We start from the raw sequence: 13,596 nt of genomic DNA, 5'->3' as shown, positions 1-13,596 counted from the left end.
CTAACTACGAATCCACAACCAAACTCATGCTTTACGTCATGGCAGCTATAATACAGTGCGTCACCTTTAGGTGTTGTTGTGACGCCTTTCCCAATCCATCGTATTTCCTGTATGGCAGTAATATCGGTCTTGTACTTTTCAAGTACGTCTGCCAATGCGAAGACTGCACCTTCTCTATAAAGAGTGCGAACATTCCAGGTGCAGATTCGCAGATCATGGTCCTTAAAACGTTTGCGGGGTTCGTCAACTTTAGAGGGGTTTGTTTTTCTTTTCTTTCGTTTTTTCATAGTAGGCTGTTTTTTCTAGGGGAGGGTTACTAACCCGACGCCCAAACCCAAGTTTTTAACGTTCTTATGGGTGAACGCGCGGCACATGTTAGCTCACTACCTTTAACGGGTGTTAAAGGCAGTTCCCCAGGTGACACCACGGGGAGGTCAGTGTCCACTTGGGATGAAAGAGGGACCAAGATAAATCCTGGGCTTTGCCATGTTAAAACCGGTCAGGACCGTTCCTTGGTATCTTCCATCCCCTTTGCCGGCTTTACCACTTTCAAATTAAAGGAACATACCTAAAATGTTAATAAGACATAGCATTGGCTACAACGCGCGCTTATTTTTGTTATTTTTAAATTGACGCACTTGTATGAGGTTTATCGCCTTTTTTATGTCTCTTTAGTACTCCTTTTTGCCATATCCCTCACATTTTAGTACTTCTATAATTAAATAGCATTAACTATAAGGAAAAGAGATTTGGAATTGTGAAAAATTGTACTTACCAAACATAACATTAATTACCCAGCAAAAAAGTTTGAAAGTAGTGCAATGCAGAGTTATGATTTCAATACATCCTTCGATGCAGTCCACACGGAGTTATGAAAAATGCACTCCGTTCGATACATTTTAGAAGCACTCGGTTAAAGATCCCTAGCCAAGCAAGCCAATTTTTTGATCCCTATAGTCGCAATCTTTTATTCGGAACACAAGAAAGAGTGTCTAAAATTATAAGAATTTGTTTTAAAAAAATAAAGAAACACAAACTAAAGACACGAATATTGTATTAATTCACGAGACGCAAATTATTTTTGAAGTGGAGTTGGAGTTATTTTGTCAATCTGAGCTGGAGTAGGAGGAAAAATGAAAAACCATATGGATGATGGAGCAAAATCAATTGCTGTGTCAGAAAATGCAGAGCAGAGGAAGTGAACTCAGTTACGATCAAATTAAATGGAAAATTTGTATAATTTGTGTTAATGTAATAAAATTAATACGTGTAAATGTAATAAAGTTAATATTCTTGTTTTACACGAATAAGCAATGTATTTTATTTATTTTGGGATATTTGCAATGGCTTGCATTTTATAGCATCTTTAGACTGCATTTAATTTCAATCCAAAGCACTACATCAAAGGCTGTGATTTGGATCGAAAATGGAGTGCATCCTAGCTGTGTGCCGTGAAAGCAAAATGGAGTGCATCCTAGCTGCGCGCTCTCTTGTAAAATTCATAGGTGAATTCATAGGAAAAGATGTACTCCAGCGGCAATTGTTCTAGTGATTTAACTGCATCCGCGGATGCCAACTTTTTGCTGGGTAAATTTTCGAAGAACTTTCATTGTCGCTTTCTTTTTATTCCCTCATAATTGTACTGCATCACCAGTTCTTCGGAAATAACTTTTGGATAGTCCACGAGGTAATAAACTTTTTTCCATAATTGGTATCTGTAAGAGGAAAATAAATAGTAGCAATAATAACAAAATAAATAGTAGCAATAATATGAAGTCAAGTTCTCCCCGATTCATTGGTAAATTTTGTGAAGATCAGATTCGTTTTGCATGGGGAAATTGATTTATTTGTTAAATCTTGACAATGTAGAGTTTCCAGTTTTATTTATATTATGTTATGAATATTTATGAATGTATAAATTTTATCTGCAAAAACGAAAACATAAACAAAAAGGTCGAAAAATATGTCGAAATAAATTTAAATATATGATTATTTCTGAGAACACAAAAAAAATATTATTAGTATATCTTTCCTACTACATATAACCTATTTTTTGTTAGGAGAACAGTTTTATTTCCAATTTAACATAACATAATTGGTCTGCATTTTTAAGCTTAAATAAAAACCTGGATGATTAAGAGATATATGCAGTTACTCCCAACTTGGTAAAATGTAAATGTTTCTGGGTTTTTCTGTGAATTCTGTATGAGAACTAAGATCTGCACTAAAACTTTCGTCTGCACTATTTTCAATAATTTCACTTTCACACTTTGTATTATTAATTTTCTCATTATCCAGTCCACTTGCATACGTTTTTTTCTTTTTTTTTTTTTTTTTTTTGCTAATAATCTTCTCCAATAACTATTGGAATACATTTTACAAAATTACGTCTTTATTGTTACACTACACAAATAAAACTGGCAAATTTATGATGCGACATGAAGGCGTCGGCAGACAACGGGATACAAAATAAAGAAGTAAATGATAACTGAATAATTACATTCCCTTGTCGTATCCATTGGGAATGTAAGAGGTAATTAATAGCTTTGTTCCTTTACTTTTTTAATGGTAAAAATGGCAAAAGAAAAAACTGTCAAAATTGCTCTCTCATGATCAGTTTTACCAGAAATGTAAAGGAACGAAAAGTGGTAGATCTGGTAGCAATGTCAAAAAGAAACATACAAATTGATTTTTCTTCTTTTATTTCACAGTTTTTAATTTTGTTTTGTCAGCGTGCGCCTTTTTCTGTTTTTTTGTTAATTTTTTTCTTCATTGTCAAATAATCGTCAAACAAATGTCGAAAAATCAGGTCTACCATTTTTTACCTGAAGAAATTTGTCTGGTAGCCTAAGGTAGAAGAAAAAGGCATGCACTCTCTCCTCTCTCACTCTCTTAAAAATTGCTTCGAGTTTTACCACTTTTTGGGGTTAAGGAACGCTTTGCAGGTTAAAAATGGTAACTAATGGCAAAAATGTTAACCTCAGGTAAGTAAAGGATTATTATTATTATCATTTAGTTTTTTAATTTTCATTTTATTTTGTAACTTATAATGCATTATTAAATTTATTTTCAATGGTATATGTTCCCAATTTTCCCCACTGGTTAAGGGACAGAGAGGACGTCATTGATCTAACTATCTCCAATCTAGATGACTGTTATCAGAAACTGGAAGATATCTGAAAAATGTTCATCCTCTGACCATATGAAGATATTTTTCGAGATCCTTTTTAACGGAGTTCCACAAAATCCATATAGAAACCCGAGAAGAACAAATTGGAAAAGATACACCAAACTCTCGGCTGACGTCCAGCTGAAGAGCTTAAGAGAACTGTGGACAACCTCCTGACGTTCTTCCTCACTGTCAAAGTACTCTCCAAGAACCCCAAATCCATTGGGAGCTTAAAGAAACTAACAGTTAATACATTCCAACCCTACAAATCATCTCACCCTGAGTTTATAACACCGACGACGAACTTCTGCAAAAAAAGATCTATAGGGTCTGTCTGCTTTTTTCGTGCATACCTGGCCTGTGGAAAGAGGTGAAAGACACTAAAATCCCTAAAGCAGGGAAATCTATTCGCAATGCACCGAAGGACTACTGACCCGTTAGCTTGTCCTCCTTTTACCTCAAGACACTCGAAAGGTCGACCTGAAAATTACCAGACATATAAACATCGTTTTTCTAAGCAACTCGCTGCATGCCTACATTATGCGGAAATCTGTAGAAACAGTTCATCATGCGGCGGTGTGTTATGTTGAGAGGGAACATGAAAAATTCAAAATTTACGCTGGCCGCTTTGCTTGATATAGAAGGAGCATTCAATAATTGACAGCTTGACTCGATTCACCTCCCACTTAGAAGCAGGAAACCATGACATGTTGGATAAATAGAATGCTAGAAAGTAGAATTATAAATTCAAGTATTGGAAAGACGACCATTAGAAAAACACTGACTAAAATACTCCTCAGGGTTGGGTGCTCTCACCGTGATCAACAACTTACATACGGAATTTGATAAATAGGGCACTAAAGTTGTCGCCTCCGCGGATGACGTAGTACTATTTATTTCTGGCAAATTCCTGTCTACAATTTCGGAACTTAATAAGGAGGCTTATCAATGCTCGATTAGCCAAAGTAAACAGCTTTTGAGTAAATCCAACGAAAACAGAACTGGTATTGTTGATGCCGGGACGAAAAGTGAATTAATTGCACTCTATTCGTGCAAGAATACGATTTGGAAAAGCTGGGGACTGAACCCATAGATTATGTACTGAATGTATAACACTGTTGTAAGGTCCATCCTTTCCTATAGATCTCTTGTCTGCTGTCCATTTTTGGCATGGAGAGTTCTCTATACCAAAAATGGACATCCAGCAAAATAGCCAAGATGCAAAAGCATCATCGGTTCAAGTAACAGTAGCCATTGTGGGAAATGTAGCGATTGTATAACGCCAGTCTTGAACTTTGAAGATGTAGATGTTGTTATCTCAAGTAGAAATGACTGGAAACGAAGTAAGCCTCATCTGGGTGGTCTGGCCTGCTATACAGACGGTTCCAAGAGGGAAGAAGGTACCGGAGCTAGCGTATACTGCGAATGGCTAAATCTTGAATAATCATATAGTTGGACAATGACAGTTGTGAATTCCAGGCTGAAATATTCAACATCTTCATAAAAAAGCAGCAACGGTGATGGCTACCTACAAGGTTAACATGAATGGTCTGTTCCAGAACTGCAAGAATCTACTAATTTCTACTATTTTTTCCGATAACATAAAGGAAAAAATGTTATCGTAGTAAAAAATAGTAGCTTCTTGCAGGTTCTGGAACAGAGCAGAAGTTTCTTCTTTTTTCCATTTCACTGACAGGAATGGGATCCCTTTTGTAATGTTAAAGCAGATCTCTAACATTTGCAATGTAAATTGCCATCCCTCTCTAATTGTGAGTATATTGCAGTTGTTCGATTAGTTAGTAGTGCCAAAGAAATTCTCAATGAGAGCGTTTCTTTCGAGATTTACTTGTATGTATTTGAGCGAAAAATTGTCATTTGGTAATAAAAGTTTTTTTTTTAATAAATAAGAAAAGTAATTGAAAGTTTAAAAAAAGAGGCAAAAATACCTTGAGCTTTATTTCGGACCTTCCTGGCATGTCCATTAAATTTAAAAAGTTTATTAAATTCAACAACCAAATATTTGACCTCATCTTTAAATGGTATTTCAAGGATTTGCTTTCAGGAACAACGAATCTTTTACATTTTCCCGAAGCATTTCTGATACAATTGGCTTCGCTCTTGGCAGAATTATCATAAAACTGTTTCACTTTGTCAAGATAATGTGAAATGTTTACCAATGCACCAGCAGGGGATTCATTGCGCAAATACAATAGAGAATTATCCGCATAAAAAATAGCAGATGAATTTTGAAAGTTGTGAGGAATATCGTACATAAAAATATTGTATAAATGGGGAGCCAATACACACCCTTGAGGGACCACACATTTTACATTAGATAAATCTGACACCAGATTTTGAAATTGAACACAAAACTGTCTATTTGTGAAAAAGCTTTTAAATATTTTAATAATAAAGGGACTAAACCCGATCCTGATCATTTTGGTCAGTTTTCCAATATGACTGGCATGATCAAAAGCTTTTTTCACATCTAGCAGTACTGCAACGGTACAATTTTTTCCCTTAAATTCAAGACGATGTCGTTGTGGAATTTCAACATGGCATCAATGGTCGAGCGATCCTTCTGAAAACCGAACTGGGAATTTGGTATATACGGAAGGTTAACTTCAATATCCATTTTAGCACGAAGAATCATCTCAAATAGTTTGCCTAAGTTGGATAACAAATATATTGGCCTCATGTTAGGAATATCTTCACTATTGCGCTTCTTCTTTATGGGGATTATCTTCGAAATTTTCCAAGAATCAGGAAAGTAGCCATTGGAAATACAATTGTTAAATAAAAAAACTTCTAATGCTTTCATAGGAAGTTTACGATTTTTTATTTTTTAAGTTAGCTTCAATGCCAAAAACTTCATTTGTAGTTGTAAGAGCTTCAAATCTGCCCTGATTCCTTGCATCCGAATCCCTTAAAAATAAAAAACTTCTTCATTAGATGGAGAATTAGGAGATGGATTATTGTATATGTTCGAAAAATGAATCATTGGCAATAATGGTGCCATCGACGGATAACTTTTCAATGGGTTTAGTTTTCCGATGCCCAATAATATTAAAAACTTGTCGGTGTGCATTCGGGCCCCGTTTAATGCCTTTAAGTTTTTCCTTCAACAACGAAATTTGTTCATATTCTACCTGCTTTTTTTATCATTGTTCCCAATAATTGAATTTGTTTAGATAATAAACGATATTCAGGACTGTGCCGGTTACTAGAAATTTGGTAAATTCTTTTAAGTTCTTTCTGCCAAGCATACTTAATTATGTACAGACTTTTTATTATATCAGATACGATAAATTTTCTTTTCCCAGTTACGACTTTTTCTGAATGATCATCGGAAACAGAAGTTATGGTACGAACAAATTCATGAATATAATCGTCGATCTCATTGTTAGACAAGTTTGTAACGGAATTTGAATAGTGATTCAAAATATTTTCAGTTACATCATACTTAAAATTTTCCCAATTGCGGTTACGATAACTAACAAAACTTGAAGGGGGTTGCAAAACTATCTCGAAATTTGGAAGCACGACATTCAAATTTAAAGGAAAATGGTCTGAAAAGGTGGGTAAACACGAGGTTAAGCAAATGGGAGTGGCTAAATCAGAGGCATAAGAACAGACAAGGAAGTGATCTAAAAAAGATGATCCATTCGGAAAAGTGGGACATGATAAAGAAATTCTAGAAAAATAATAAGGATGCTGCTGGAGAATATCATAAAAACTATTACCGTTCAAATTATTTACTGAGTCTCCCCAGGAAATATGCTTCGCATTAAAATCACCGCCGATAAATGTGAAATCAAACCCTCTAGAAAAATTCCCAAACACACAAGGGAACTTGACACAAGAGAATTGGCAGAATTACAGGGAATGTAAATCGAACCTAACAACAGTTTTTCTACAGACACCATTAATGTGGACCTCGACAGAAATAAATAAACTTGGCAGACTGAAACCTGCAATAACTTCTTTTTTATATTTAAAATTTTGCCTAATTAAAATGGCAACACCCTGAGAACTGTAATCTCTAATAAAATTATAGTCCTCAAAGCCAAAAGCACCCGTTCTTGAACGCAAGTGAGTTTCTTGTACAAATGCAAAGTCAATATTGTATGTTTTTACAATATTGAGTAGTTTGTACCTACGGCCACAAACAATTAATGACCTCACATTAAATGTGATAAGATTAAGGATATTACGGACCATAGAAGTCGTTGACTTCACGTAAGAGGCTTATACAGCCTCTTCCTTAGAAAGAGATTTTAAGTGTCTCATAAAAGTCGCAATTTTTTCTTGAAGGGAAATTACCTTTGGTGGGCAAAGTTCCTTGGTCAATTTTAAAAATTCGTCAACAACTTTAGGTTTGTTGGAAGATGACCGATGACCACGTGAAGCATCTGAGTATGAAATATTAGGGAGACAAAACGATGAAATAGCGTTAAAAACATTTTTGCTAGCTTTTTCTTTCCTCTCAATGGCGGCTGATCGTACTTTCTTTTTCAACTCTACGTACTTTAAATATTCGAGACATCCTCTAAAACTAGATGGGTGACCGCGGTTTTTACAAAAAGGTTGATTTCCCTCACTCTGAACAAAAGAACATTGACCTGGTTCATGATTTTTATCACATTTCACAAAAGCAGATTTTCTATTGCAGTTGCGGGACCTATGTCCCCACTGCTAACATCTATAACATTGAATATCGCCCGAGTTTCTCTTAGGAAGCTCCCAAAATGCTCTTTGGTCCAATACATATCTTACTGCATTCAATTCAGATGTAGATTTGCTAAATTGTAGTGTTACCAGAAAAAGACCTGTATCGAAATTGTGTTTCTTCGAGAAAAATGTGCTAAATTTTGTGACACTGTACACTGTATCCGGAACTAGAGTGTCTAAATATGCTTTGATGTCGTCAAATTCTGTGTTATGTAATAGACCACGAAGAACAAAGCCCATTTCTTGTCCCAGATGCTTCGAGTTTTTGCGAGAGATTTCCGATTTCAGAATCAGAGTTCGTAATTATACATGATTTATCTGGGGTTATATTCTCCGAAGGATTGCAAGCTAGCTTGCCCAATGAGTTCAAATCCATTTCAAAAATCAGAATCCAAAGGAAATTCTATTTTTCAATTTCCAAGAAAAAAATTAATTTATTTTATATGACTGAAAACACGTCTGTCTTGTTTGAAATATTCGAAGCAAGTCCACAATAATGTAAAATGTATTATGTTTGTTGTCAAAAGTTGTTAACATAACTCTAAACGGCCGACCTTCTGTAGGCCTTGGGAGCTCTTTTGTAGCCCTCTTGATTCAACAACCCCAAAATAGCTTACATAATATTTTAACGTCAATAAGACAGGTCTCAAAATCGAAATATACGTATTAATCCTCAATAATGATGACAACATGATAATATTCGTATTCAAAATCGTAAATTAAATGCATCATCACAAATTAAATTGCTTAGAAAGTGTTCGCGCAAAAAAGCGTTGTGTATTCTTTTAAATAAAATTACGAATTATTAAAAAAATATATTATTTTAGAACAGCTATGAACAAAGTAGTACTCTAGCGTCGATTCATGGCACAAGTACTACAGTCACACATATTATTTTGTGCATCATTGTTTTAGAAATTCTTTCTTAGAAAAAAATCAAGTTTAATATAAATCATAAAAACTGTTTGTGACATGTGTCACATATATTAAGTCATTAAAAATAATTTATGCTAAAAGACAAAGAAGAAGACTTAGTTACCCATAGTTGATGCACCAACAATTATAAATGTACGCTCTATTTATTTTAAAAATATTTTTAAACAATCTGCTATTTGCGGTATTTTTTGGTAACAATGTTACGTGCGTCCATTCCGGTGTTCGATTTGGCCTCCCGACTAGCCAGTGAGAAGCTACTAGGGCTAGGGATCTCAACCCGCCGACGAACCCGACACACAACAACATTGAATGAGGGAAACTATTTTACGGATACTCTACACTCTAAGTAAACAATGAAAGAAACATCTCACAGGAACCTTGATGTTTGATCCCCCACGAGCCCACCCGACCTCGGTCCCACACATCCCATACTTACTTTTACGTTGGACCCCTCGAACCACACACACTTCCCACCCCTACTTCATCACGCAACCCCCACTATTATTCAGATTTACAAAGACATGTTTTTAAATTTTAACAATATACACATGCAATACAAGTTTTATTTACTGATTTCTTTATAGTATCTTGTGGGCAATATTACCTTAATTGTTTATAATTTTTTTCTATATAATTTTCTTTTTCTGTGAGGATATAAGTCATACAATAATTAACAACATATAATCTAAGAACAATACCAGCTCCTTACACAACGATGGCTAAATGCCTCGGTTGATACAAAAACATTACCCTTCACGCCTTGTCCTTTTGCGCACACTGCCGCGCCTCTACTCTACTTTCTAACCACTAAAAGAGCTCTCTTATCTGGTTGATATATTGCCAACAAAACAATTTGGCCACCAACAAACAAAACACAAGGCCTTCAGACAATCTTATTGTTTCTCCCTACGCCTAATTTTCTCTTTGCTACACTGGTATTCTTCCTTTACAGGTTTTCTTTTGATAATCGACTCACTACCTACATACATATTAATTATCCGAATAGGATCGCTAATGAAATACAACTTTTATGCTAGCGAAGAATCTATCTCGCCATAAAGTCCAACTCATATAGTTATTCTTTTCTTTTATGTTTGATAGATATCCTTTTTATATATATATATATTCGTTTATTATTTTCTTCTCTGTTTGATAGTTATTCTTTTTTTTATATATTTGCTGATTATTATTTTCTTCATATATTTTCAGCTAGGTATCCTAACCAAGCTCGCACTGCCATTTGGATATACGCACATAGCACATTTAGTGGACAACACAACACCACAATAATTTTTACCTGACTCCACTTGAATCAGACTGCTTGTATCGAAATAGCTGATTCCTTCAGTTGGAGGGCTTATATTTCCCCAAATTACTCCGCCCAAAATAGGCTGGATGGTTGCATACCAGTGGCCGTTTTCTTCCCGCAAGGTTCTGATTATCTGCCACTGTCCGGGATCAATCACTCGCACATCAATATCAAATTGTTCTTGGATTAGTCACGAAGCAGGTATTGCCTTCGGTTACATTACTGCCCAGCAGACATTTCAATAACCGATATATGGATTTCCTCTAAGCAGTCAATTTAAAGGTGACACTGACCCCCGTGGACACCTTCGAAGGCCAGTGCAGAATCTCTGTTAAACGACCACGAAAATAAAACATTACAATCACACACTTGTTCTACGACACATTCACTACAAGTATCTAGATATTTACACACTTACAATAATAAAATATAAATGTTAACTAAATGATGCTGTTATCCGATTTCAAGTTTCGTTTAATTCCATCAGGATATTACGTAGTGGACCGTGGTGTTGGACGTCTTGGTTAGAATAGGCCGACACTTTATCATGTCAGTCCTATATATCACCACCGTTCAGCCGCCAAAAGTCAATTTTCCAGTCAGAAACCATTTTCTATTTTCACGACCAAGTTTTCTTTGGGGTATATTCATCATATGTTTTAGTTTGTTTTGTTTTTCTCGGAGTGTCTCCTTTTCTCTGTCTTTTGGTCTGGCCAGATTGTATCAAACCTTTACTTTAACGCCCCCATATATAAAGGGGATTCACATCTGTTAAGACTCACTCCAATTTTTTCTTTATAAACTTTGTTTCCAAACCCTTTGAGATATGTCTACATCCAAACCACTGATCACGATGAAAATACATTTGCTTTTGAAGCAATCCCCAGATCATGCCATTTTTTTTTCTAATTTATTACTTAATGTCAATTTTTTTTGTGATGTAAACTCGCCTTGAATGTAGCATAAGGAACGAGTTCGGATAAGGTAGGTCGGGGTCGCATACAAACTACTATTTAATCAACCTGACATTTAGAGATATCAACCTCGTGTACCCTTGTTATTTACTGCAGCCTTATTTGCTTCCCACTCCCATCGTAAATATCAGAATTTTACACGCAATTTCATTTATTCTCAACTCTTGCAAAACTTATTTCTTTGCTTGATCATGCCCCTCACGATACTCAGGCCGGGCGATGCATTTCATGGGTTAATAAATTACAAGCTGAATGTACTACGGAGTGGTTGCTCAAACAGAAAACGATGGTTTATCCTATACTCTCATCGTGCTGCCCACAGATCGCTCCACTCGTTTATGATCAGTTTTATTTGCGCCATCATTCCTCTAGAGGGCAACAGGGCTGGCAACAAAACTTCAAGTTTGGCGAATCATTGAAGCCGGAATTGATGTGCCTGCCCGGGTAGGAATTCTACGTGGGGAACACCCACCCCTGATCGTCTCATGCCGGGCTCTACGACGTTGTGGCGGTTAATAAATGCAACAGTGAGTTACTATACGTGCCCTTTAGATACTTATTCTCTGATTTTTTTTTTTTAGTTTAGTGAAATTGTGATTCCATTCGCCTGAGGTGCTCTTTCGGAACATAGTTACCCCTTGTCCTCTTCGGACATTTGCTGAGGATATTATTGAAGCCAGCCAACCGCATGGTGGTCCATTAAACAGGTATCATATTCTATGTGCGCTGTCTCGTTGACTCTGTCATTTTTGTTTTTTTTTTTTTTGTGCAGACGGTAGCTCCTATCAGGACATATCGTGTGCCTATTTTGGGTTGTTTCGGAATGTGAAACTTAACCTATGTTTATGGGGTCAATTTTTATTTATTTTCTTCACTATGAGGGATGTGCATACGCGTTTTGATAGTTTTGGTTATATCTGATAGTGGCCTTTTTTTTTTTTTATTTAGTGTTGATTACATGCCAAATTTTGTAGATCGATTTACTCGCCTCAGAGCAAATGTAGAGCTCTGAGATTTTAAAGAGGAATTTTTACTATATCTAGAACGCGCCTACGAAAAAATTATGTCTGTATGTCATCTGGGGACTGAGCTGTGGATGCCGAAATTATTACGAATATAGACGAACGAAAAAAAGTAGTTACCAAAAACTGTTACCACTACTGTTCGAGAGCGTTTCATGGCGGTATATGGAACAATTCTCCGATCGATTTCGGTCGTGTTTCGTAAGAACTATACCATACATTTTTCCTTAACTCGTTTTGTCTCGAATAAATATGTGTCATGTGATGAGTCATGAAATGAGTGCGCCCTGGTATCACTTGATTCCTGTTTTGTATATGACGATAACGCATTTATGGGCACAACCGCGTCTATTAAGATTTAGATATAGAATGATTATGTTATATATATAGTCACATATATATGTATATAGTATCTCAGGTAATCCTGAAAGACATTATCTGTATACGATGAAGAATTAAGAAGGCCGCCATGTAGTTGCTCCATCTGACACCAACCGCAAGGCTTTATATGATTCGTATTCAAACAATTGTACGGTAATGGACATTGCTATTGAACTAATCAAAAATTATACCACCTCTTTATTGAATGTACCACAGGAAAAATATAAACGGCTCGAAATTTTATAGAAGCCGTCTCAGATATTTTTAGAGGATTAAGTTTTTATTTACTTTTGCCGATATATATTCATTAACGCTTTAGGTCTTTGGCATGACATAGTCCCATCGGTCTCCCCTGTAAATCTTCTATCACGTACATATTGTTGCCACTAGGTTTTACAATACGACATTTAATAAATTTACGGGCAAATTTGGCATTAAAATGTTTGCCAAAGTCACTTAGCACGTAATTTTTTTTGTATACCTCCTGTCCGGGGGCAAAGATGATCGTACGGGCTCTGGCGTTGTACCTTTTGGCACTATGTTCATATGCTCTGTGCATATTTTCTTTAATTCTGTTTCGAATGAACTCCATTCGGTCATTTCTTGATACATGTTTGACTTCATGATCAGTCATTGAATGTAATTTTTTTGCTAACTTATAATCCGAACCATGAGTGTACATATTATGGCCGAACAGAGCAAAAAAAGGAGTGACCCCGATGGCACTATGTACGGACGTCCTAAGAGCACATTCTATGTCTGTCAAATACAGATCCCAGTCACGGTGATCATTTTCCAAGTATGCTCGTATGGCTGCCAGAACAGATTGGTTTACCCGTTCCGATGCATTTGACTGCGGGGCGTAGGGTGCGGTTTGTATGTGATTGATACCATATATTTCAATCATTTCCTTAAATGTTTTTGATATGAACTGGGCCCCGTTGTCAGTATGCAACGTTTCGGGTACACCAAACTTTCTAAAAATGTCTTCGACTAAAAACTTTACAACATTTGCAGCTGTCGCCTCGCGCATTGCTTTAAGCAAAGTGAATTTGCTAAAGTGGTCAACTACGA

General features: G+C 36.0%; 2 long non-coding RNA genes across 2 annotated transcripts; one reads left to right on the top strand and one right to left on the bottom strand.

Annotated features, from left to right (window-relative positions):
• Nucleotides 1-9,360: 9,360 nt before the first annotated feature.
• On the bottom strand, nt 9,361-10,828 carry LOC141389863 (uncharacterized). Its single transcript, XR_012409190.1, has 2 exons — nt 10,564-10,828; nt 9,361-10,473 (listed from the first exon to the last, which is right to left on the bottom strand). It is a non-coding gene; the product is annotated as an uncharacterized lncRNA (long non-coding RNA).
• A 370-nt stretch (nt 10,829-11,198) lies between these two features.
• Nucleotides 11,199-12,830, top strand: LOC141389864 (uncharacterized). The gene is made up of 3 exons (XR_012409191.1): nt 11,199-11,646; nt 11,701-11,826; nt 11,892-12,830. It is a non-coding gene; the product is annotated as an uncharacterized lncRNA (long non-coding RNA).
• The last annotated feature ends 766 nt before the right edge of the window (nt 12,831-13,596 follow it).

This window comes from Musca autumnalis, unplaced genomic scaffold, assembly GCF_047663935.1.
Source record: "Musca autumnalis isolate F117 unplaced genomic scaffold, ASM4766393v1 scaffold_1, whole genome shotgun sequence".
In the NCBI taxonomy this organism is placed as follows: domain Eukaryota; kingdom Metazoa; phylum Arthropoda; class Insecta; order Diptera; family Muscidae; genus Musca; species Musca autumnalis.
The sequence above is the reverse complement of the archived record's forward strand: the minus strand, read 5'-3'. Positions and strand labels throughout refer to the sequence as shown.